Raw genomic sequence first — 26,561 nt, 5'->3', positions numbered from 1 at the left:
AGTGCACAAGAACAAAGAAAATATCTAAAGAGAGTGGGTTTTGAAGTCCATCTAATCTGGGTTCCATGCAGGCTCTGCTATTCCCTGTGTGACTTGAGGCAAATTCCTTAATCTCACGGAACTTCAGTTTTCTTATCTGTAAAATGGGGGTAAAGCGCACATCGCAAGGTCATTATGAGAACTGAGGACAATACAAGAAAGCAGAAAGCCTGGTGTCTAACAGGAGTTCCTTAAATAATCATTTCCCTTTGATTCCTTTTAAAAAATGACAGTGCAAACGTTCAGGATTTAATCATTAAAACACACAGGGACAGACGCAAACCAGTCAAGTCTCAGTCAACTTTTCTGACACTTTTGGGATGTCGAACATTTGACATTTCTTCTCTTTCTTCCTAATGGAAAAAGCACCCCACATAAGGGAAAATGAAAAAAAAAAATTTTTTTTGGGGGGGGGTAGAACGCCTACAATTTTACCCTCCTAGCGCTAGGATAGTTTCCATTTTTGTCACAGTCTGGCTTTTACACAAAACGGCCACATTTCCTGCACAGTCGCAATCAGACCGTGCTTCGCATGGCATCATCTCTTTTAAGGGACTAGGAAATTTATTCCAGGTGATAGTGGGAAGCTGCCGAAGAGGAAGGAATGCAGCGCTGCGGAGGTGTTAAAGTTCTCTTACATTGTTCAAACCTTTCTCCAGCACAGAACTCCACAAAGAACTCCTCTGCAGCGTTCATTACCCAGGGCGGTTTCTTTAAATTGTTTGACGTCAGAGGAGGAATGCTATAGCAACAGTCTGTCAAACTGGAATTAACTCAGAAGAAAGATGGGGGTGGGGAGAGGAAGGAAAACTGCTCCCGGGCGGCACCGACTTCAGAGGAAGCAAATTGGGTAGTTGCATTCATTTTATGACATTTAAAAACATAAAACACCCTGAGAAATGTGGAGAAAGGAGAAGAAAAAAAAAAAAAGTCTGTTGAGACGTGTATGATGTTTTAACTCCTGCAGAGATGAGCGACTTGCCAGGGTTATCTGAGAGGCGAAGACAGTAACAAGGACTTCCAAGTGGAGGTCATTTCTTCCCAGGCAGGCAGGCTCTGTGCAAACGGCGTCTCGGCTCACACTTTAGCACCTCTGGGAGGCAGGTGTCGTCGTCCCTGTTTTGCCCGTGACCAAGCGCAGTCCCTGAGACGTACGCGGTCACCCAAGCAAGCGACGCTAGCAGAGCTGGGATTGCAAGGCGATTCCGCGGGACTCTGGGCTGCCTCCGGTTTACTTTCTGACACGTAGAATTCCGGACTGTTCAACCTACGCGGGACCCCGGGGTCTCCCCCACCAGCCTCCCCTCCCCCACCCCACCCCACCCCACCCCTCCTCCTTGCCCGCGAGCAAACCGAGGCTTCCGCGGGGCCAGGAAGGAAACCGGCCACACCACTGGGGCGCAACTCAGAAGTGTGTGCTCCGGCGTCCAGGCGCCGCAACGACAAGAAAACGAAACTGCCTGGGAATTCGTGTTTTTCTTCTCCTTCTAGCAGGAAACGAGAGAGAAAATAGGAAGCAGAAGCGGCGCGCGCCCCCCGCCCCCCGCCCCGCGCCCTGGCGGCGCGCGCTCCAGGCTGCGCGCGTGTCCGCGGCGCGTCCCCGGCCGGGCCCGCGCGCCTCGTGCCTCGCGCCTCGCGCCTCGAGCCACGTCCCCGCCCCGGGCCCGGCGCGCCGCGGAGTCGGCTGCTGGGCGGCGCGGGCCTGGGTGTGGCCGGCGGCTGTCGGCGGCGCTGGTCTCGGCGGGGCGCTGCGCTCCGGGGGCTGCTGAGCTCTCCGCCGACTCGCGCCGCGGCCGGTCGACGCGGGCCCGGCTCCTCCAGGTGGGCGGCGGCTCGTCGGGGCGCCCCGCGGGGCGTGGGGGGCGCCGGGGCTCCCCGCTGCGGGGCGTGGGGGGCGTGGGGGGCGCCTCGGGGCCGCCCCGCCGGAACCCGCCCGGCGGCGGCGTGGGGACGGCCGGGCCGGGCGCCCTGGGCTGCGGAGCCTGCCCGGAGGCTCGGTGGACGGGGCGGGCGCGGGGCGGGCGCGGGGCGGGCGCGGCTGGGCGCTCCCTGGGCGGCTCGGAGCGCTGGCCCCGGGGGGCGCGGGGGCGGCCTGCGGGCCCCCGGCCGGTGCCTGCGCCCCGAGGCCTCGCGGGGGCACTCGGGGCTGGCGCTCGCGGTTGCCCCGAAAAGCGCGGTCCTGCGGGGCCGCCCAGCGGGGTTCCTGGGAGGGGAGCTCTGGGAAGCCTCGTAAAAGTTTTCCGCTGAGCGCTAAAAACCAGACTAGTGGTTTCGTGTGAAATTTGCTTTGGAAACGATATGCCCACTGTTGGGGGTGGGGGGTGGTAATGGATTACGAATTCTTGTAAATTCGGTACATGGTAAAATGTTTTCCACGTCTCCCCGCCTCCTTTTTCTGCTTCAAAGCAAATGATTTCCTTCTGTTTTGATACTTGTCGCTCTACGGTAAGGGAGGACTGAATCTCCAAAACTTCACGAACCAGACCCTCGTTTGTTTATAGAAGCGGTGCTTTGTTACTTTGCATCTCTCCCTGTGTGTGTGTGTGTCTCTTCCCTTTTCTCGCCCTCCTCCCCTTTCTTTCCTGGTAGGGGACGTGGATGCATCTTTCTCTCTTTCGGCCGCCGGCGGAATAGGCTCGGCGAGCGGATTAGCTCCCTGCGGGGAAGTTTTCTTGAGACGTTGGAGATTTAATGGTTGATCAGGACGCTTTATGATCATTCCTTCTTAGTGTTGCAAACTGAGATTGTGACCTTTGAGTACATCTTCTAGAACACAGGGCACACACTGCTTATTTAAGATGAAAGGGAGGTCTTTTCTAGTCCTGCAGGAAAAGAACGGTTTGGAGACCTAAAATTGTATGCTTGGAGTCTCTTTGCCATTGTACGTTTTAAGACTCTAAGGTGTGGGGCTTTTCGGTTATTACTGATCTGAGGCTCCGAAAGTTTATTGTGCATTTCAGGCATTTGGCCAGAGATCATTTTAGGATTTTCCATGTTGCATTTTGGTTTGTAGATGAATTTGAAACTGAAATAGAAACTTTTAAAATACCGTTTTATTGAACGAGGTTGACTGTTCTTGTGTATACATGTTTATAAAATTAGTTAATGTGGCTTGCAGGCTTTTAATACATTCAAGGTAATCTCTGAGCCATCGGCACCGGTTAGGAGGTTGTTCTGAGTCATTGGTCTTTTGCGTTAACCTGTAGCATCACTGCTTTAGTGAGATGTAATTGACAAAATAACATGATAGAAATGTAAAGTATACAACAACGTGATGACTTGATATTCACATATATTGCAGAATGATGACCGTGGTAAGGTTGGTTAACACATTCATCACCTCACATAATTACCTGTGCATGTGCGGGCATGTGTGTGCGTGTATTTAGCAACTTTCAAGTGTAGGATACTAATCGTAGTAACCGTGCTGTACTTGACATCCCTGGAGCTTACTTACTCTCTTATAACCAGAAGTTTGCACCATTTGATCAGCATCTCCCCAGAATTGTTTCTTTTAAGTCATTGGTGCTTTAGTATGTCAGCACATATTTTTACACTTTAAAAATAGATTCTGGGACATTTTGAAAATTGAGAATTGGAACAAAGTATCGGACATTTTTCTGCCCTTACCAAGTACTGCCTGAGATGGTGTGATTTCTCTGATTTTTTTTCAGGCGTGTTACTAAAGTACACTTTGTTACTAGTTCTTTACCTTGCTGACTGGTTTACCCTGAATCTGTTATAGGAACTAATTATTAGACATTTGTTCTGGGCCAAGGGTGATGCTATATGTTATTCTATTTATATCCTTGGCAAAGGAGACATTATCCAGTTCTATAGGTAAGGAAACTGTGCCCCTGAGATCTTAAATAACTTGCCTATGATCATGTAGCTGTTCAGTCATTCAGCGGGGATTCAAGGCCAGACCTCTCTGAATCTGAAGTCCACTTTCTCTCCTCTGTGCGGCATTGACTTTGGGCCAGGACCTGAGGAATGACCCTCTATTTCTTGTAAATTTTCCAAGACGTGCCAGAGATGTGGATTTATTTTTCCAGCATGATCGTTACTGTCCATCTATGTTATTGTACAGATCCTTATGCCAGCCACTCTCGTCTTACCTCTCTGTTCCTGGTTCAATGTCTGGCCCCAAGTTTAAGATCGCCCTCTTAGGAGGGCAGATTTTCTTCTGTTGACATTAATAGGTAGTGAAAGTATGATTATCCTTCCAAAATAATAACCCCATTTTAATGTGGGTTTTCTGGAACCATATAGATACAACTATTTTGGAATGGCAGTCTTACTTTGGAATATGGGAACCCTCTGATATTCCTCAAATTAAATCAGAAGATATTTTGAGGGATCCCTGGGTGGCGCAGCGGTTTGGCGCCTGCCTTTGGCCCAGGGCGCGATCCTGGAGACCCGGGATCGAATCCCACGTCGGGCTCCCGGTGTATGGAGCCTGCTTCTCCCTCTGCCTGTGTCTCTGCCTCTCTCTCTCTCTCTCTCTCTCTCTCTGAGTGACTATCATAAATTAAAAAAAAAAAAGTAGAAGATATTTTGATATTTTCCCTACTCTAAGGATAGATTATCCTGTCTCTACTATAATTTCAATTCAGTTTCTACAGAATCATCTACATTATTATACATTCTATTATGTCTCCCATCTTAAAATTATTTTCTTGATCTAGTATCCTGCGCCACTTCTCTCCACATTAAGACTTTTTTTGAGAAAACATACTTTTTTGATAGAATAAAAAATAAATACAAGAGAGGATAACCAGAAACTCATTAGTTACCTACAGGGAAGGCATAGTGGAGGAAACGGCACTGCTGTGATTATATCTTTTTTATAGTTTTGAGTTTTGAAAACTTGTTTGTTTTATATGTTCAAAAATAAAACTAACAAGGTTGAAAGAAAAACCCTGCAAAACTGAATGCAAACAGCAGCAAATGAGCCAACTGTATTTCAGTGAATAACATGAACTCTCTGAAGAAAAGAAATATCCAAGTAAGTTTTTAACACAGTACTTTGGCTATCTACCTTTAATCTAAAGATAGAAAGGACTGCAAATCCACCCCCCCCCAAAAAAAACCTTGAACCCTTGTAGTAAACTGGTTTTTTATAGTCCTAGAGATAAAGCAATTCTTGAACCGTTTTGTATGTATCATAGGAATGAGCATGAGTAAATTCATTGATATTTTTTGAGATAAGGTTTTCACTGTGGAGAAGGGAAATAAAGATATGAAATGGAAGAAGGCACTCTCTGGTGTTGGATTAGAATGAGAGTTATATATTTCCTAGCTTTGTCTGATGGAAAATTCTAGAAGCGATGACACCCCTCGGGGCAGTGAGCACAGGTAATGCCCAGATCTAAATGTCTGGAGGGCAAGGAAAGTAGATTAGCCTAGAACGCAAGGTAAGTGTTATCCAAAATAGTGATAGCACATCCAAAAGATGTAGGAACTAACCTGAACAGCCAAATCTGGGAAAATTTGAGCCTCGAATGAATAATGATAGTAATGGATTATAACCCATTGAATAAAATAAGAATCCACAAGTTCATAATGAAAAAGGAGAATGAATTCTCTAGTAGATTGCCAATAAAAATGTAGAAGGAGCAGTAGAGTTAGAAAAGTGACTAGCTTGCCACCATTATGGTCATGTTGATCGATGCAAGTGTTGCTAATGGAGAAACTTTGGTGGGGAACAGAGTACTAATATAGGTTCCAATGGTCTTTCCAGAGATTACTGACCACAGGGAAAAGGAATAACTTCACAGTGCAGAAATCTAGCAGACACCATCTCAACCAAGTGATCAAAGTTAACATCAGCAATAGCAGGATAAACAGGTTCCTCTTGATGTGCTTGAACTGGGCACATCATTGCTTTTCTGTGGTTTTTCTAAAATGCATAAACAAAATCTACATAGAGGAAACAATTGAGGGACCTTAACTGAGGATTGTTCTACAAAGTAATTGGTTTGTTCTTTTCCAGTACGTTAACATCGTGAAAGACAAAGGCAAAGGAAGTGTTTTACATTAAAGGGAGTTTAAAATACCTGACAAAATGCAACACAGATCCTGATTGGAAAATCTTACTGACCTAAGACATTTATCCGGACACTAGCAAAATATGAATATGCACTGAAAATATTGAATAATAATATTGCATCAGTGTTAGGTTTCCTGAAATTGATCACTGTACTATGGTTATTTAAGACAATACCCTTGTTAGAATATACACAGTGAATTATTTAGGAGTAAATGGTCAAAATATCTTCAACTTGCCCTCAAATGGGCAAACAATAATAATTATGACATATGAAGAGAGACTGATAGAGCAAACCTGGCAAATATTAACAATTAGTGAATCTGAGAGTATTTATTCACTGTTCTACTTTTTTCAACTTTAAGTTTGAATTTTTAAAAAATGAAATGTTAAAACTTCAAAAAATAATAAAGCTACTTTGTGTCCATAAACAACAGCAAAAATCCTTGCAAGAGTCTGTGTAGGCTACATCTACTTCTCAACTCCCAATCTCCCCTCTTCTGAACCCACTCCAGAGAGACTTTATTCTTCCTGTGGTATGAAAAAAACTGTTCTCAAGATCGCCAGTGACATCAGTCTTGTCACATTAGATTTCTCTTAGCCACATTTCACACAGGTGATAGATAACTCCTTTGTATTGAAACATTTTTCCTTGGTTTCTGGGACTCTGATTTTCATCCTACTTCACTGGCTATAGCTGCTGCTTCTCCTCAGTAGATGGTGTTATCATCCATCCGGTTGCTCAAGCTAAAAATCCTGAGAGTTATCTTTAATTCTGTTTCACTCACCCTACATCCATTCCCCCATTGGCAACTGTAATGGATTCTAACATTATTTTTCCAAATTTGGCTATTTTTTATTTCTATTGACACTACCCCTGCATCAAACCACCATCTTCCTGGGCCTGGACTACAGCAGTAGCTCCTAACTGGTCTTTCAGCTTCCAGTCTCAGGCAATAGAACTCATTACTGTTAGATAAAATCTGAAGTTTTTACTGTGGTCAGGAGGCCCTCTTGATTATGTGGTTGGGCTCCTTCCTACCCCCTCTAATCTCTTCTGTTTTGCTCATTCCCCTCTAGCCTCACTATCCTCTCTGCTGTTGATTCATCATGCCAGGTTAGAGTTTCTGCCTCAGGACTTTTGCATTACTGTTTATTCTTCCTGGAATGCTCTTTTCCCATTTAAGGCATGGATCATTCGATCATTTCATTCAGGCTTTACAGATTAATTTATTTAAAAATAGTCTTCCTGGGGCAGCCCCGGTGGCTCAGCGGTTTAGCGCCGCCTTCAGCCCAGGGTGTGATCCTGGAGGCCTGGGATCGAGTCCCATGTCGGGCTCCCTGCATGGAGCCTGCTTCTCCCTCTGCCTGTGTCTCTGCCTCTCTCTCTCTGTGTGTCTCTCATGAATAAATAAATAAAGAGTAAAAAAAAAAAAGTCTTCCTTGCTGCTGACTTCTTGCAGGTTTTTTCTCCTGCATAGTACTTATCTGTACTTGAAACTGTTGTTTATTTATGTGCTTTATTATCTGTCTCCTAGACAGATATATAGAGTAAAGCTCCATGACAACAGGGCCTTTTGTTTGTTTTGTTTACTGCTAAATCCCTAGAGCCTGGAATGTGCATGGCATGTGGTCGTAACTTAGGTATTTGTTGAAGGAATGAATAAGTGCATGAATTAATGGTTGCCAGCTTTTTTGCTGTATTTTATCTAATACTATTTCCAATGGAGAAGACTGTCTCAGAGAATCCTTTAATGATAGTCCTGTTTAAAGTTTCTTGGTGATATTGCTAATGCTTCTCTGGAAGCTAACAAAGTTGTTAATTTTGTTTCCCAGCTTCGTCTTCCTTTTGTCTGCCCTCTGGTGGAGGTAATACTACCGAGCAGCAGATGAATACAGTAGGTCACTAGGAAGAAACAAAAAGAACATTGATCACAAACTGGAAAATTAATTTTAAAATTACAAAGATTAAAAATTTTAATTTTTGGTAAGCTTCTAAATTAACCATATTAATATTGGAAAGAATGACAAGAAAAAGGACAATATTTAGATTTAAAGAGATCTGGTTTAGGATGGAAAAAACCCTACTTCGCTCCAAAATGTTTTGATTATTTAAAATAATTCCTGCTTAAGTATACTTCTTTCTCTTAAAATATTTTAATATTTTTCCATTTTTAGTTTATAGACACTTTTTCCTCAACTGTAATATTAATTTCATTTAATCTTTTGACTTTTCAATATGTCAGTTAACATATGCCAGTGTAGAAGCCAGTATCCAAACCCCAGCAATTGGGTAGTAGAGGCAGCACTCTTAATTATTATGCTACACTACAGCCTTGCTACTGTCCTAGGGATGGTAGAGGTACCAGAGAATTTCCTTTGGTGCCATAATGATGAACAAAAAATGCTTGATAAATTTCAGATACATGTTCCTCAATACCATTTTTCCAGTATGCAATATAGAGAGCCTTCTAGAATTACTGAACATTATGTCTCATTTAAATTGTTTTGAAGTAGCCATCACATTAAATGGTTTTAACACTCATGTGCTACTGACTTGGTAAAATGATATAAACTTAAAGTTTCTCTTAATGCCCACCTTTAATATTTAAAGCTTAAATTAGCAGTATACAGCTTAAATTAGCCCCTTCTCCCATCTAGTTTTGGCCTTAACAGGGTTGTTTCCTGTGCTGTTTGGTTATTACCAAGGAAACTTAGTATATACCTTGCTGGGTAAGGTCATACTTCCACCAAAATGCGTATTTTATAGTTGGAACCCCAAAGGGAGCATTTGTAGGGGTGTCATTAGTGCTGGCATCTTTGCAGGTATTTAGAGCTCTGCGGTTGTCATCTTTACAGCTACATAATATTTTGTTGTATGGATGTACCGTATCTTCTCTCCTGTTGATTTATGTTTCTAATTTTTTGTTACATAAACAATTGAATAGTGACTATCCTTAAACATTCATTCTTATTAAAAAATACTGTTTTCAGAAGTCTTACTGTTTCTTCTTCATCATGTAACTTGTAATACATTTTTAGCTACCGAGAAATGGATAGAATTAATACAGTAGAGAGAGAATACTACTTTGGAATAGACAAAGATGAGGACAGTGGTCCCTGTGTTCAAAGAGCTATTAGTCCCTGGGCTTGTATGTAAGGATGTTTGATATATTTGTTATGGTAACATTTAGCAATCACTTGACTCATTTTTTTTCCTTCAATTTTTATGAGTTCCCCACCTACACACCATTACCCTGAAATTGTTTAAAGAGTGAAAATTGGGCTTTAACTATTTGGTAATGTGAAATTAAAAACTCAGTAATACACCTTAAGCTGAAATGAGACTTTGTTTAACTGGCGTGCAACATAGATTATACATTGTATTTAAGATAGTTAAGAAGGGGGATCCCTAGGTGGCGCAGCGGTTTGGCGCCTGCCTTTGGCCCAGGGCACGATCCTGGAGACCCGGGATCGAATTCCACATCGGGCTCCCAGGATCGAATCCCACGTCGGGCTCCGGGTGCATGGAGCCTGCTTCTCCCTCTGCCTGTGTCTCTGCCTCTCTCTCTGTGTGACTATCATAAATAAAAATAAATAAATAAATAAAATATTTTTAAAAAGTTAGTTAACAAGGCTTATAGTGACCAGGTTCTAATAAAGAAGTAATTTAAACTTAAAAAAAATTTTTTTTTAGACTTCTGTAAATTAAATTATGTACTTAGTAGAAAAATGGACAGCTAATTAAGGAAACTGAAATTGGTCAACAAGGGATCTTCATTATGTGCATTACTCGTGAAATAGGTCTCTGGAGAAGCTGTAGTGGAAGAAGGAATAAACTTTTTGAAAAATGTGTCCTTAGGGCACCTGTCTGGCTTAGTCAGAAGAACATGTGACTCCTGATTTTGAGGTCATGAGTTTCAGCTCCACGTTGGGTATAGAGATTACTTAAATAAATTAACATTGAAAAAAAAAGAAAAATGTGATTTTTCTTGTCATATGATATAAAAAGCAAAAGCAGTTGATATCTAAAAATTTTTAAACATAGATTTTAGTTTTCATGGTTATATGTTTACCTTTATGGGAACTAAAATTTACCATGGGATTTCATTATTTAATTATTAATACGCTACTAGGGAAGATTTTGGCAGAAAAATATTTAAAAACACACCCAGAAATACTCCTGCATGATTTAGGATATAAAGAAGGGGAGAAATGTTGCTATCTAAATTTCACCTGTGGTTATGTGCTAATTTTCAGTGAGGAAACATCTTTGTACAGTTTTTAGAGGTGATGGTGGGACACGTGGAAAAGGGAGTGAAGCATCAGGAGTAATGTGTGTTTCCTCAGCAGTGCTGAAGAGTGATATTGGTGTATGGGATAGTGAGTGTTGCTGAAACCCTGTTTAAGCCACCTGGGAGAGAGAAGACCCTTTGGATTGATGGATTTTGAGAACATTAGTGGTGGAGGAAGGAGTTGAGGATGGAGTGGAATCACAAATAGCTAGTGTGGGTTATTAGCTGTTAGTCTGAACCCAAGAAAACAATTATATGATATTTTGGTAAATCAAGTGTGATCCTAAAGTAGCATTGGTGAAGATCTGTTCCTCTCAGACCAATACTGCAGTGGTGAGTTTGCCTTCTAATTAGTAAAATCTCCGAAGTTTTACCTTCTGCTTCAGTATTATGACTTTATGTTAGGGAGAAGGAGATCTGTACTGGGGGAAAGACACTGGGTGCTGCACTCTATTTCTACTTATTATTGGTAACTTTAAGATAATTTTCCTTTTTTTTTTTTTTTAAAGACAATTTGCTTTCATTAAAGCTGTGAACACAAAATTGTAGCTACCTCTCCATGAATATGTTAATTGCATGTCACATTTTGTCCTGCAAAGCCAAATTAGCAAATAAGCTAGATCATGATGCCTGTTGGGCATTTATTTATTTATTTTAAAGATTTTATTCATTTATTCATGAGAGACACAGAGAGAGTGGCAGAGACACAGGCAGAGGGAGAAGCAGGCTCCATGCAGGGAGCCCAACGCAGGACTGGATCCCAGGCCTCCAGGATCACACCCTGGGCTGAAGGCGGCGCTAAACCGCTGAGCCACCTGGGCTGCCCCTGTTGGGCATTTATAGACCTTTGTTGAATGAAATTCTGATAGCTACAGTTGTCATATTCTCATCCTTTAGTGGTGGTGTTCATTTAAGCATTTTTTAGATATAATCAAGAGTAATATGTAACCAATTCTGGCAAATTTAAAGGGTTATTTTTGGCTAAAAAAAAACCCCCTAAATTATGTGACTTTAAAGTGATCTAAGAATGTGTGACTTAGTAATACAAAGATGAACCATACATGGTTCTATAAAAAAATCCAAGAGGTAATAATACTTGAGTGAAATCACCTGAGAAAAAAAGAGTCTGAGAAAGTTATGATTTGTAATTTACATAATCATAATCTTCCTAACGTCTGGGTCACAGCGTCTTAGAAATACTGAAGCTAGAGGCTTTTCAACTTAGAGAAGGTAGTTTTAGGGCTAAGGAAAAAGAAATTCTCTGCCATTTTACAGAGCTGTCAGTGAATTCATAGAACTTGTTGCTTTAAGAGGTGCAGCTAAAAATATAAGCATACTAGAAACGGTTTCAGTTTAAGGGAAATCCTAAATATGGAAAGTTCAGCCATATTCTCAGGAAATATTTGGTTTTGCTGACAGCATTTTAAATATGGGCTCTATTGCGGCCCTTACATCCTGATAGAATTTTATTATCAGTTTCTCCTGAGAAGATGAACTTTTCTGATTGGGGTGGATCTGTGTGGGTGCCTAGGGCAGGGTAAGCGCTAAACACGTGTTTGTTGAGTGGAAGGATGAATCACGTGATGATTTGGATTGCCAGTAGGTTGGGATAGTGTTCATTTCTTATATAGTTTAGGACTACAGCTAGGAATAGTACAGGAAGAAAAATCTTTTTGAAAGCTTTCCTAAATGTTGACTAGAAAAAAAGCTAACCCTCTTCACTTAAAGCTTCCGTTTTCTCTCCAATTCTGTATGTAGTATACACTAAAAGAATGGAAACACATGCACTCTGTATTTAAAAGAATCACTGCATGAGGTTTTCATGTAGTATCTGATATTACTATAATTTTAGGTTTTGTTACTACTTTTGCCTCCAAGAGTTCCTCCCTTCTTATCCTTGATTTAAAGGATACTTTTATAATTTGCAATTTAAAAATCAAACCTAAAAATAAAAATAAAATAAAAATCAAACCTAAGGAATTTATGATTGACACTCAGCTTTTATAACTGGCAAATAGCCTAAAACACTGCAGTTGTCACAAATTTTTTTTTTATAAATGTTTTATTTATAACACACAAATGTAAAAATGTGTAGGAATGAAGCAACAAAAACCATTTGCTTTTAATTTCTTTTTTTATTTATTTTTATGCATGACATTTTATTTTATTTTTTTAAAGATTTTATTTGTTTATTCATGACAGACACACAGAGAGAGGCAGAGACACAGGCAGAGGGAGAAGCAGACTCCATGCAGGGAGCCCAAGGTGGGACTCGATTCTGGGTCTCCAGGATCAGGCCCTGGGCTGAAGGCGGCACTAAACCGCTGAGCCACCCAGGCTGCCCTATGCATGATGTTTTATTAGGTTGTGGAATTTACCACCTTGGTTTAGATTTCTGCCAAGATGACAAATCCTGTTCAATAAGAGATCTCCTAATTCTTATCCAAAGTGTTTACTCCCAATGGATCAGTTTATGATACCTGGATAAAGAGTTTGTTTTCTTTTTTTTTTTTTTTTTTTTTAAGAGTTTGTTTTCTTGGTTGATTTATGAGTGTGTGGATGGATCATGTTGTGACTTGTTAACAAAACTTAATCACAAGTTCTTTAAAAAAAAAAACAAAAACAAAAAAACAAAAAACAATGTAATAAGAGCTACTTTTGGCAGTTGAGAATCTAAGTTCCTTTTTTTAGTTAACCTGAAACACTATTGGGAATTTTCTCACACACTTTGCTACTTTAAAAAAGATTAATGCATTTAAGCCTTAAAAACTTTTTTTGAGTATCTCTCTTTTCGGGTGTCATGGGTATATCCTGATAGAAGATAGCTGTGTTTCCTAAGCTCTCCCTTCAATTCTTGAGTTTATTTCATTCTTACATTTAAGAGTAAAAGCAAGCAATCTACAAGTAGATTATTTTAAAGAAGGTAATGGCTGCCAAAAAAAATTCAAGTTTTTGCCAGATGCGTTGTTTCCCTTGAGGAAAGGGAAAATAACACCTGATATATGTCAAGGAATTGTTAATGATTTCTTTGTAAAAACATTTTTTAAGTTGTGAATGTTTGAGAAGTAGGAAATTTATATGGGGAGAGTCTTTCTCTTTTCTCTCTTCCCATTCTACAGGCATTCCTCAGGAAAAAATTCAAAAAATTTTCACAATTCAGATATGGGAAATAATTCTGCCCTATTTAAAAACTGATAAGAATGGGAATAATTTTTTTCTAACTATGTATTCCAACTAATATCTTTATTTTTTAAAAAGTATTTAGATGTTATGTTTCACCAGGAAGATAATATAAATGCCATTTAGTATTTTTTTTTTTTTAGGAACTTTTTTTTCTAGGATTTATTTAGAGAGAAAGAACATGGGGGAAGGGGAGCAGAGGAAGAGGGAGAGAATCTCAAGCAGACACCATATTGAGTGCAGAGCCCCATTCAGTGCTCAGTCCCACAACCCCAAGATCATGACCTGAGCCGAAATCATGAGTTGGACACTTAACCAAGTCACCCAGGTGCCCCAGTTTTTTTTAGGAACTTCTTAATATGTGAATACACACCTTTTTTTTTTTTTTTTTTTTAAGTAATCACTACACTCTATGTGGCCCTTGAGCTCAGAACCTCAGGATCATCAGTTGCATGCTCTACCGCCTGAGCCATCCAGATACCCCATGAACACACATTCTTTTTTTTTTTTTTTTTTTAAGGTTTTATTTATTTGAGAGAGGAGGGTGGGGAGGGGCAGAGGGAGAAGCAGGCTCTTCACTGAGCAGGGAGCCCGTTGTGGGGCACGATCCCAGGACCCTGGGACCATGACCTGAGCCGAAGGCAGAGGTTTGACTGAGCCACCCAGGTATTCCTAAATGAACACAGATTCTTGAGCCTTCCTTCAATCAGATGGTTTTAGTTTTGTTTCCTATGTAAACGAGAGTTTAGACCTGTGGTTCTTAAACTCTGGGAGGCACCAGAATCACCTGGAGTGCTCGTTAAGCACTGATCACTGGGTTTCACCCCATTTGTTCTTTAAGCCTGGAAAAGGGCCTAAAAATGTGCATTTCTAGCAAGTTCCTCAGTGCTGCTGCTCGTCCCCACACTTTGAGAACCACTGATGAGGCTACTTAGTTGGATCAGTGATTATCAAACATACTTCTTCCCTTACACATCTGGAGATATAACAGTAACTGCTTCAATCTAGGAGTCAAGGCATTGGAGTGGAGGTGGGCAGTATGCTGGGTGGGCCAGGTACTGATATCTTCATGAGGTGGGTATAGCTTGAGAAAGGCCTTCACATGATTGGATGTTTTCTCTCCTACGCTCTTTGCCCCTTTGAATCTCTCTTCTCTCCTCCCCAGTCATTAATTAGAGAGTCCTGGTCTATATCATAGGGAATTGGCATAAGGTCCTCTCCTGGCAGACAGAAGAAGATGGTCTCCAGAGTTCCCAGGAAGGGAGCTTCAGCGCTCCTCAAGGGGTTACAGAGAGAGCAGAGGGGCTACATTGCAGCATAACTGGGATGCTGAGGCCATGAAAAAAATTCTGGTAATAATTGTATTTTTCTTTTTTGTTTTTGTTTTTTTTAATTTTTTTTTTTTAATTTATATATGATAGTCACAGAGAGGGAGAGAGAGAGAGAGGCAGAGACATAGGGAGAAGCAGGCTCCATGCACCGGGAGCCCGACGTGGGATTCGATCCCGGGTCTCCAGGATCGCGCCCTGGGGCCAAAGGCAGGCGCCAAACCGCTGCACCACCCAGGGATCCCTTCTTTTTTGTTTAAAGTATTTTATATTATATCTTTGACCCAGACCAAGATACCAGTCTGAGTAGTGTTTCTGGTTAGAGTGCTTTTGTATATCCCTTGCTGGGCCAAATTAGCCCTCACTTAAGTGCCAAGGACATTTTGTGAATGTGTATGTTCAGTTCCCCAAACAATCCCATAGGATATTTCCACTCTATTGATGAGGAAATTGAGATGCAGAGCAAGTAAACCGTTTCTAGGATCACGCAGTAAGTATACTGCGAGTGAGTCAGCGAGCTATTAGGTTGTATGAGCTCAGGTAAGCGTGGTCACCTCCATAACATTTAGTTTCCTCACCTATGGGATGAGGATGATATTAGCCCCTATCTTCTGAGGTCGATTTGAGGTTGTTAAATGAGTTACTGTGAAGAGTTTTGACACATAATAAGTGCTCAATAAATGCCATCTCTTGGTTGGCTAACTCCTACTAACTTCTCAGTTCTGGGGTCATCCTGACTTTATGCCACATAATCTTCCTCTTAGCTATTACAGGTCAATGGTCTCCCAGAATTTGAAGATCTAGAATGCTATGAAAACTGCAGTTTTTTTCACACATCACTTAGTGGCAGAACTGTATGTGATTTGGACTCCTTTCATGCCACAACCTGGCCTGACATGAAACTTGCTAGCCTATTTTTTCCCACCTAGTTGTGTATATATGGCTTATGCTCTGTGGCGGAAATACTCCTTGATTATATGGGGTGCTGCTCCAGGGTCCACTCCTTTTTAAAGTCTGGAAACTTCCCAAATCTGAAATACACGTGGTCTGAGGGCTTCAAATACCTATGTGAGAATACACTTAAATGTCTGTTTTCTTGCTTAAACTGTGAACTCCAGGGGAGCTGGGCCTGTCCTAGTCGTGTGTAGCCTCAGGTCTGTGACATGATAGGCATTCAGTAAATGTTTGGTGAAAGAACAAACCGTGCCACGACATACCAGTTAGGTGAAGGGAACCAGACTAAAGAGCAGCGCCTTATTTATTTTTCTGGAACACAGACAAAACAGACTGCTTGCAGTTCACAAGAAGTGGAATTTTTTTTACTTTGGGGGCATTTAAGTGCTCAGTGTGATGAAAAATAAAAACTTAAATCTATGCTACAGTTTCAGCAGCTCTAGCGTCCATTTTTCTGTCCTGTCCACACGCCCCATGTAGCCCCAGGCTTTTCGCTAACTTCTTATGAAAGCCACATGGGGATGTCTGTATATGGAATACTTGGGGTGGATAGGCAAGTGTGCTTTTAAATTCCATGCTAAGAATGATCGCGAAAGCTTTAAATAACTCATTATGAGTTTGAAGTTAGGTTTTTAAAAATTTTTTACAAAGTACAGGAATTGACAAAGATTACAGAAAAGCAAGACATTAGAGATTATAATAACTTGAATTTTTCTGATGAATAGACTTAAAGGAAAAGTCTATTTTTGTTTTTAAATTTACAACTTAAAATATTCTTTCTTTAAAAAATATTTTATTTATTCATGACACACACACAGAGAGGCAGAGACACAGGCAGAAGGAGAAGCCGGCTCCCTGTAGGGAGCCCGATGTGGGACTTGATCCCAGGACCCCAGGATCACGACCTGTGCCAAAGACACGCTCAACTACCAAGCCACCCAGGCGCCCCTTAAAATATTCTTTCATGGCTTGCAAACTTTCATGATCAGTATGAAAATTATTAGCTAAGAAATATTCATATTTCCTTGTTGCATATAGATGAAAATGGCTGTTCACTAACACAGCAGTATAATTGTACAGGCTACATAATGCGTTGCTTAGTAAAAATTCTGTAGACATTTTAAGAAGTGGAGAGAGAAGGCTGTTTGAATTATGCAACTGTATTTTTTTAATTGGTATGAATACAGTGGTTCATTGATATTTTTTGATATGTGTAACTGGCACAGCTGAACTTTTTAAAAGATAACTAATATGCTGCTTTCTTCTCAACTTACAATGCTTTCACTATATAATAATTTCAATTGTGTTAAATGAATCAATTCATGTTGGAAAGAAAACTTAGTCAAGAAGTTATGGTGACTGAAAGCCACTGTGTTTTTTTTTTTTTTTAAATTTTTATTTATTTATGATAGTCACAGAGAGAGAGAGAGAGAGAGAGAGAGAGGCAGAGACACAGGCAGAGGGAGAAGCAGGCTCCATGCACCGGGAGCCCAATGTGGGATTCGATCCCGGGTCTCCAGGATCGCGCCCTGGGCCAAAGGCAGGCGCCAAACCGCTGCGCCACCCAGGGATCCCCACTGTGTTTATATTAAGCTAATTTCTGTTAAATTATTAGTTTAAATTTCTTTAGTCTGCAGTTTCAATATCACTTCAGAGATTATGATGAACAGCTCCAATTTGACCTAGAGTAAAAATCACCATTGGTGAAACTTCTTCTTCTTCTTCTTATTACTATTTTTTTTGTGAAACTTCTTAACTATACTGTACCCTTATGAAGTTTTTTGTGTGTTTTGTTCTTGGTTGTGGTTTTTCATGTATATGATTTTTAAAAAGCAATTTTAAGATTTTATTTTTAAGTAATCTCTACACGCAACATGGGGCTTGAACTCATGACCCTGAGATCCAAGAGTCACCTGTGCCACTACCTAAGCCAGCCAGGCACCCCTGTGGTTGGATCCCTTTCCCTTTCCCTTTCTTTCCTTTCCCTTTTCTTCTTTTCTTTTCTTGTAAAAGAATGGAGATGGCTCATATATATCTCCTATTCCTCTACCTTTCCCTCCTCCCAGTAGGAAAGTTGCTTAAGTAGCTGGCTGAAGATAGACCCTGAGAAATATAGGTGTTTAAGAAGTGAATGGGGGTGGGAGGAGACTGCAGAAATACAGTGAAACAATAGTCCATGAAGTACAAGGAGAATCTAAGAAGTTGAGGTCATGAAAGCCACTGTAATAAAGTGAATAAGGAAGGCAGTATTGTCAGATTCAGCAGAGAAGTCAGAGCTGCCCCTCCCCCTTTTTTGAAAGATTTTATTTATTCATTTGGGCAGGGGGAGGAACAGAAGGAGAAGCAGACTGCCCCTTGAGCCAGGAGCCCAATGCAGGGCTCCATCCCAGGACTCTCAGATCTTGACCCCAGGGGAAGGCAGATGCCCCACCAACTGAGCCACCCAGGCACCCCGATGAGCTGCTCTTTGAAAAGAGGCAGTGTGGCAGGGTAGTTGAGATTCTGGGTTCCAGAGTCCCATACACACTTGGATTCACTTCCCAACTGTGCTTCTAATCTTAGGCAAGTTATTTAATCTGTCTGAGCCTCTGTTTCTTTTTGTCTTTATTTTTATCTCATTCTACTTATTTTTTTTTTTTATTGGTGTTCAATTTACTAACATACAGAATAACCCCCAGTGCCCGTCACCCATTCACTCCCACCCCCCGCCCTCCTCCCCTTCTACCACCCCTAGTTCGTTTCCCAGAGTTAGCAGTCTTTACGTTCTGTCTCCCTTTCTCATTCTACTTATTTCATGGTTCCCAGTGGACTTCAGGTGTGTTAAGAGATAAAATGAAGTATATTAAACAGTTTAAGTTTTTTGTTTGTTTTTTGTCTTTTTTTTAAGCAAAAGTCCATTTGGATTTGGCATAGGTAGGGGCAAGATTTTTATGGGGTGACTGGGTGACGGGCACGTGATGGGATGAGGACTGGGTGTTATACTATAAAAAAATTTTTTTTTTTATTATTTATTTATGATAGGCACACAGAGAGAGAGAGAGGCAGAGACACAGGCAGAGGGAGAAGCAGGCTCCATGCACCGGGAGCCCGACGTGGGATTCGATCCTGGATCTCCAGGATCGCGCCCTGGGCCAAAGGCAGGCGCTAAACCGCTGCGCCACCCAGGGATCCCGGTGTTATACTATATATTGCCAAATTGTTATACTATATATATATATATATATATATATATATATATACACACTATATATTGTTATTGTTATACTATATATTGCCAAATTGAACTTTAATAAAAATATATATAACAAAGATTTTTATAAAGAAGGAAGCAAAGCAGGGAAATTATGTGATTAGCTATAGCTGTGTGGTTGCCTTATTTGGAAAGCCTACTTGGCTGTGGTTGGTTGTCCTTGGGTTTTACAGACTTAGGTTTGGTTTTGCTTACACAGTTTGCTAAGGTATTAGAACCACCTTAGTCTAATGGTCTTCTTGTTTAATTTAGTGCAAGACGTAGATTATTTATTGTGGATCCATGTAGGACTCACTTTTATATGCTTATATTTGCTTGCCTATTGGTAACATAAACACTGAAGTAAATACCTAAATCAGAAATATCAGAAAGGGAGACAGAACATGAGAGACTCCTAAGTCTGAGAAACGAACAAGGGGTGGTGGAAAGGGAGGTGGGTGGGGCGTGGGGGTGACTGGGTAAAGGGCACTGGGAGGGGGCACTTGATGGGATGAGCACTGGGTGTTATGCTGTATGTTGGCAAATTGAACTCCAATAAAAGAGTTCAATTTGAACTCTTTCAAGGAGTTTGAAAATTTGAAAATTAACAGGAATTTTAAAATTAACAATTACTTGCAACTATTGTACTTGTGTTCTTCTTCCTTGTACTGTTTTATTGTTCCCTTCAAAAGCATTATATTACATATGTGTGCATTCCTAAACAGTTTTGTTTTTTGAGTTTTATAAAAAGAGTATTATGCTAGTATGTTCCAGAGGAGTCTGGAACTTGCTCCACCTCCCCCATATTATTGTTCAAATTAATCTACATTGTATGTACTTGTAGTTCATTTGTTTTCCTTGCAATATAATAATTCAACATGAAAACATTACAATTATCCATTCTGTTGATGGGCATTAGCATTTTTAGTTTATTGCTCTTACAAGTAGTACTATATGAATCCAACTCTTTAGCACATGTACTTGAGTTTCTTTTAGGGCTTATATACCCAGAAATAGAGTTAAATCTTTTTTTTTTTTTTTTTAAATAAACTTTTAAAGTTTTATTTAAGTCAAGTCCATCCCACATGGGACTGGAACTCATGACTGCAACATCAAGAGTGGTATATTTTACCACCTGAGCCAGCCAGGCACCCCCAGAAATGGAATTGTCATATTGAAAGAGATACCATCCCATTGTTAGATATTAGCCACGTTGCTTTCCAAGAGTTTTTCTACCAGAATGAGTTATACCATTTCACCCCTGACCTTGCCAATTCTTTTTTTTTTTTCCTTTTTAATTTATTTAATCAATCTCTATGCCCAATGTGGGACTTGAACTCGTGACTGGAGATCAAGAGTCCCACACTCTACTGACTGCCCCAACCTTGCTAATTCTTGGTTGAGATATAATTTTATCAATCTGATAGATATGAAATTGTTTTTTTAATTTTCATTGCCTTGATTACTGAGGTTGAGTATCTTTTCATTTGTATATTGGCTTCCACAATTTTTCCTGCTGTGATTTGCTGATTCATATCTTTGCACATTTTTCAATTCGATCATTGGTCTTTTTTATTAGTTTGGAGTAATCGCTTTTAAACACTGGATGCTGGGACGCCTGGGTGACTCAGTGGTTGAACGTCTGCCTTCAGCTCAGGCCCCAATCCCAGGGTCCTGAGTTGAGTCCCGAGAGAGCCTCCTTCTCCCTCTGCATGTGTCTCTGCCTCTCTCTCTCATGAATAAATAAAATTTTAAAAAAATGAAAATTTCTTAAAAAAAAAAAGTCACACAACTCTGGATGCTGATCCTTTATCTTAACTTTAGCTTGCAACTGTCTTTTCCCTATCTGTGTCTTGGTTCCCCTGTCCCTCCTCCCCCATAGAAAAGAAACTCTCTTCGTTAATACACTGTCTTTACACAACCGAAGATGCTAGCTAGCTCTTCTAGCGGACCTTTTCTCAGCCTTCTGGTATAGAGGGATAATTGTAAGAATCATTGTCAACAGTTGTTGTTGGGGTTGGGGGGTTGTATAGCAGTCCATTGGGCTATTTTTTTTTTAAAGATTTTATTTATTCATGAGAAACACACACAGATAGAGGCAGAGACACAGGCAGAGGGAGAAGCAGGCTCCATGCAGGGAGCCTGACGTGGGACTCGATTCCTGGGACTCCAGGATCAGACCCTGGACTGAAGGCAGGTGCTAAACCGCTGAGCCACCAGGGTTTCCCCCATTAGGCTATTTAGTTGGCATTGAGGTTAATTCTGCTCCCATATATTGGAAGCTCTTAAAAAAAGGGGGGGGGTAGTGTAATTGATGCCTCTCTGCCTTCAGCTTTGGGGCTGCTCACTCTGTCTGAATTTTCAGGAATCCTACTCCATTTTCTGTTAGATGTATGACCAGTGTACACCGAAACCTTAATTTCTGTATATAATTGTTTCCCTTTTTGGACATTAATTCAGGTAAAGTCTGATCAGTAAGAGAATATGTTTTGGTTTACTCCCTTCTCAGGTCGGGTTCTTGATTATTTTAAACTTTAAGGAAGATTTGGAGTTACTTTATGTGGCAGTTCGCCTGGCTATACCCAATAGAGACTTTTAGTGGTGGGTGACCATTTATCTTGCTGGCTTTCTTTCTCCTGACATTACTTTTCATGTTTCCCCTCCACACTAAATTCGCAAAGTTGTTGTGTTGTGTTTTTTTTAAAGATTTTATTTATTTATTCATGAGAATACACAGAGAGAGAGGCAGAGACACAGGCAGAGGGAGAAGCAGGCTCCAGGCAGGGAGCCCGACGTGGGACTCGATCCCGGGTCTCCAGGATCACGCCCCGGGCTGAAGGCAGCGCTAAACCGCTGAGCCACCCCGGGCTGCCCCCTTTTTTAAAAAATATTTTGTTTATTCATGAGAGACAGAAGAAAAAGAGAGAGGCAGGCAGAGACACAGGCAGAGCGAGAAGCAGGCTCCATGCAGGGAGCCCAACGTGGGACTTGATCTGGGGTCTCCAGAATCAGGCCCTGGGCTGAAGGTGGCGCTAAACCGCTGAGCCACCCGGGCTGCTTCTATAAACTATTTTGCCATTTCCCTGGTTTTCATTCTAAACTGGATGTAAAGGAACTGCAGGAAGGCTTAGTAGTTGAATGACTTTGCTCTAGTCAAATACATGCCCCTGGAGGATCTCACTTCGCTAAATTTGAGTATGTGTTAGATACATGGTTTGAGGGAGAAACTTACTAAACTGTACGTCATGCAACAGTCTCATTTTCAAGAATTCAGAACTTTTATAGCTATATTGCATACACAGACCATGTCAGTACACAGATTGGCCACTTTTTGGACCTTAAAACATAATTAGAATTTATTTTACTAGGTTTCACCTGGGGGTATCTTATAGCCTCATTTTAGCCTAATCAGCCTCTAGGCTCATACAGAAGTAGTTTATAATCTAGTCTGTGCTAGATGTGTTCCTCATTAATAGTCTCAGGAATGTAGCAATTGTCAGGCGGGTAGAAGAGGTCAACAGTTTGTGTCATCAAAATATTCTTTTTCTGGGCAGCCCGGGTGGCTCAGCGGTTTAGCACCACCTTCAGCCCAGGGCCTGATTCTGGAGACCCCAGATCAAGTCCCACGTTGGGCTCCCTGCGTGGGGCCTGCTTCTGCCTCTGCCTGTGTCTCTGCCTCTGTGTCTCTCATGAATAAATAAAATCTTTTAAAATATATGTTTTTCTTTTCCTTAGTGACAGAACCAATAAGTTCCTTAAAAAGTGAAAAACTAGTTCCTCCCTTTAGCTGCAGGTAATGGAAGGTGGGGGAAGGCAGTTTCAACATTTCTTTTCAGGCATCTGGAGAAAGTTTGCAATAGTCTCTGTAGGGAGGAAAATGATTTTCCCTTTTACCCTTCTGAGTTCTTGGCTGAGACCCCCTGCAATAAAAGATAATTGGGAAAAACAAGTTTATGAACGTGTATGTATTGCTCGGGTATACTTGGGCGATTCCCAGCGGGGAAGAGTGCGTTGCTCCCTAAGGTTGCCCAAGGCACCAGCCAAAATGCGGTCTTCAGCCAAAGACGGAAGAAAGTGTGCCTCTGAGGGGGGGCGGGCGGGGCCGTCCCGAGGTTATCGGAAAAGGCAAGGGTCACCGGGGTAAGGTTTGTTGTGGTGATTTCAATCGGTGCCTTCTCCGTCGGTTAAGATTCTCTGGTGATTTAGTGTCCTTCACTTCCTAGTATGGAGAGGGAGACAGACACCCTTACAAATGGAGGTTTTCTTTATAAATGTAAATTTCCACGTTGGAGGAGGGACTTCTCTTGTTTTCAGCGTCTCCCGCGTCTGCTTTGTCTCTGAATGATCCTTTGCCGCCTCCTAAGGCCATGTTTGGGGTGGCAGATTCACCTTTCATTTGCTCCAAGCATCTCAAGGGTTCTAATTTTGCTGCTTAGAAACTTTTCTCAGACAGCCCTGCCTTCTGACTGCCCCCTCCTTTTCCTTGGTGCCTGATTCAACTTAGCTGAAGTCGGCTGGACATGAGTAGGGCCTGAGAATTCAGAAATCCATGTGAAGAAATGGGGTCATGTACAGGCAGCTCTGAGAGTTCATAATGAAGGATTGAAAAAGGAGGGTCCGTGATAGTAAAATCAAGGACTTCTGTTTGTTCGTTCTCTTTGCTTTTCTGTTCTGTTCTCTTCTTTTCTTTTCTTTCTTTTTCTTCCCTTCCTCCCTTCTTTCTTTTCTTTCAAACTTGGGCATGTTTAACCCTGATAGAAAGGATCCAATTCAAAGTGAAAGGTTACCCACAGGTGGTGGTTTGCTAGATGAGAAGTGAGGAATTACAACCTTAGAATGGACTAAACTGTTAACACCTGAATACACTGACCACTTTCAGCTTTACAAATAGTGCCTAAACAAACCTTAAGTTTGTTCTGATTTATTATAATACGAAGTCTGCCCTGTTACCTGAAAGTATTCCTGCCAGACACATTGCTATCATCTAGCCTGTAGATCTAACTTATTTATTGGCAATCTAGAGGATAAACAAGTTAATACCCTAAGGAAGTGAACAGAATGTAGGGCATCCTCTAGGACAAGTAGCTCATTCTATCCAGTCAGTATTCTAGGGGTAACAAAGCAGGCAGTGGATAACTTCTAGATGGACAGACTTAGGAGATCTAACCAAATATATTATGTAGTCTTTAATTGGATCTTCATTTGAATAAATCAGATGTAAAAAGACATTGGTGGAATAATTGGGGAAATTTGAAAATAGACTAGATATAGGGCAGCCCTGGTGGCGCAGCGGTTTGGTGCTGCCTGCAGCCCCGGGGCATGATCTTGGAGACCCTGGATCGAGTCCCACGTGGGCTCCCTGTGTGGAGCCTGCTTCTCCCTCTGCCTGTGTCTCTGCCTCTCATTCTCTCTCTGTGTCTCTATGAATAAATAAATAAAAATCTTAAAAAAAAAAAAAGAAAATAGACTAGGTATATTAGCTCCTGAATAATTACTGTTAATTTTGGTAGATCTATTAATTACCATTAATTACCATTACGATTTAATAGAAAAATGTCCTGATATTTTTGGAGATGTATGCTGACATATTTCAGAGTGGAATGTCTTGATGTCCGTGACTGACTTTAAAATACTTGAGCAAATGGGGTGCTTGGGTGGCTCAGTGTCTGCCTTGGGCTCAGGTCATGATCTCAGAGTCCTGGGATGGAGCCCCTTTTCAGGCTCCCTGCTCAGCATGGAGTATGTTTCTTCCTCTCCCTTCCACCCCTCCCCCTGCTTGTGCTAACCCATGTTTTCTCTTTCTCAAATAAAACTTTCAAAATACTTTATGAAAAACAAGAAGTAAATATAACATTAACAATTTGTAAATCACATGGTGGGTATTATGGGGGTTCGTTATACTGATTTCTCCACCTTTCTCTGTGTTTGGAATTTTTCCTAAAAGACTAAAGCAATGGAGGAAAAATGAGAGCTTGAATGTTCTAGAAGAGACAATCAGAAGTATAAGATTACTGAAAAGATAAGAGATAGGATTTAAATCATAGGTGGAGGAATTGGACCAAATGAAAGAAAGGTCTCTTCCTCTCTTCTGATAAGAGAATGTTGGTGAGTCATTTAAGTTTGTATAGTTTTATATATCAAGTAATAGAAAAAAATAGAAAAGCATTCATGTCTGATGGCTTCTGCTTTTTCTGTGATGCAGAAAGCAAGGTCATTTGTAGGAGGGAGTGTGAAAGGTCAGAAGCTTAAAGAGTTCAAAGGAACTGAAATAGTTGATAGAGTAGAAGTGATGAACAAAATGCTGCATAGGGTTGAGAGATGGTTTTGAGGGTCCACTTGAGATGGATGAAATGAATTTGTAGTATAAATAATACACCCTTTAGTTTGATTTTTGATCAATGGTCGCTTGAGTTCTGGCCAAAGAAAAAGTAGGTAGTTGGGTTCATACAAGATTGTGATTTTTTATCTATTGAGTATGACAACATTAAAAGGTAAGGCAAGTAGGATGCTGGCAAAATTGTGGATGAAGTACTGGGCCTGGAATGTAATCTGTTTAAGAAGGGAAGTGCAGCTTGCAAGCAGAGAAAGGATGGAGTTCTGGAGATCTAATGTACAGCACAGTGACTGTAGTCAACCACACTGTATTATATACTTCAAAGTTGCAAAAAAGACTAGAGCTTAAATGTTGTCTCTACAAAGAACAGTAATTATGTGATAGGATAGTTAACTCTTTGGTAATCATATTGCAACATAAATGTCAAATCACATTCTGTAACTAAAACTTATACAATAATCTACCCAATGTTCTATGTCAGTTATATCTCCATAAAAAGAAAGAAGAAAGGTACCACAAACTCACTACATTTCACATTGAACTCCTCTTATCTCTTATGAACCTTCTCCCTCAAGGACTTCAAAATGTCTGGGATTTTAACTACTTACCAGCCAGGTAAGTCAGCCTGTTACTGGCTCACGGATGCTCAAAATTGACATGAGACTCCCTGGTCAGAGAACAAGGAGTTTATTCCTTACAGCACAGCGAGTAACCTCTCCTGATGTCGGTTTGTGTTAATTCCCTCATGTTCCTCAATTCCTATGGGGTGAACACAGGTGGGCCTAGATAGATACCACACGCACATTAAATTTGTGTCACAACCCAGAAACACTGAGCTTGGGGAATTTACCACTTTTATAGTAAGTGGGAGCAAGCCTGCTCCATCTTAGAGGGGAGACATTGTCTCATCCCTCAGGGTTGCTTGCTCCACATGCACCCCTGAGTGAAAAGTGAAAGTGATTAGGGCCTTCTATTTTGACACGCCCAGGAAAAATATAGTGATATTCAGGGCCCATGGCCTCTCCCAAAAGTAACTGATTCATAGAGTGGTGGTGATGAAGGAACTGCTTTTTGTTTGCCATTTCTATTCATGGTACTCAATCCTTTTGGGCAGCCAGGCTGGAAAATCTCCTCCATTTGGTACAGATCATAG

General features: G+C 41.0%; 1 protein-coding gene across 1 annotated transcript in view; it reads left to right on the top strand.

The window, feature by feature from the left end:
* The first annotated feature begins 1,710 nt into the window (after positions 1–1,710).
* GNB4 (G protein subunit beta 4) overlaps positions 1,711–26,561 on the top strand; it is a 60,549-nt gene continuing 35,698 nt past the window's right edge. Inside the window, exon 1 of the mRNA XM_025451470.3 lies at positions 1,711–1,860. The gene's annotated coding sequence lies outside the window, so the exon portion shown is untranslated. The remainder of the gene's footprint in view (positions 1,861–26,561) is intronic.

Source organism: Canis lupus, chromosome 34, assembly GCF_003254725.2.
Source record: "Canis lupus dingo isolate Sandy chromosome 34, ASM325472v2, whole genome shotgun sequence".
NCBI classification, from domain to species: domain Eukaryota; kingdom Metazoa; phylum Chordata; class Mammalia; order Carnivora; family Canidae; genus Canis; species Canis lupus.
The sequence above is the reverse complement of the archived record's forward strand: the minus strand, read 5'-3'. Positions and strand labels throughout refer to the sequence as shown.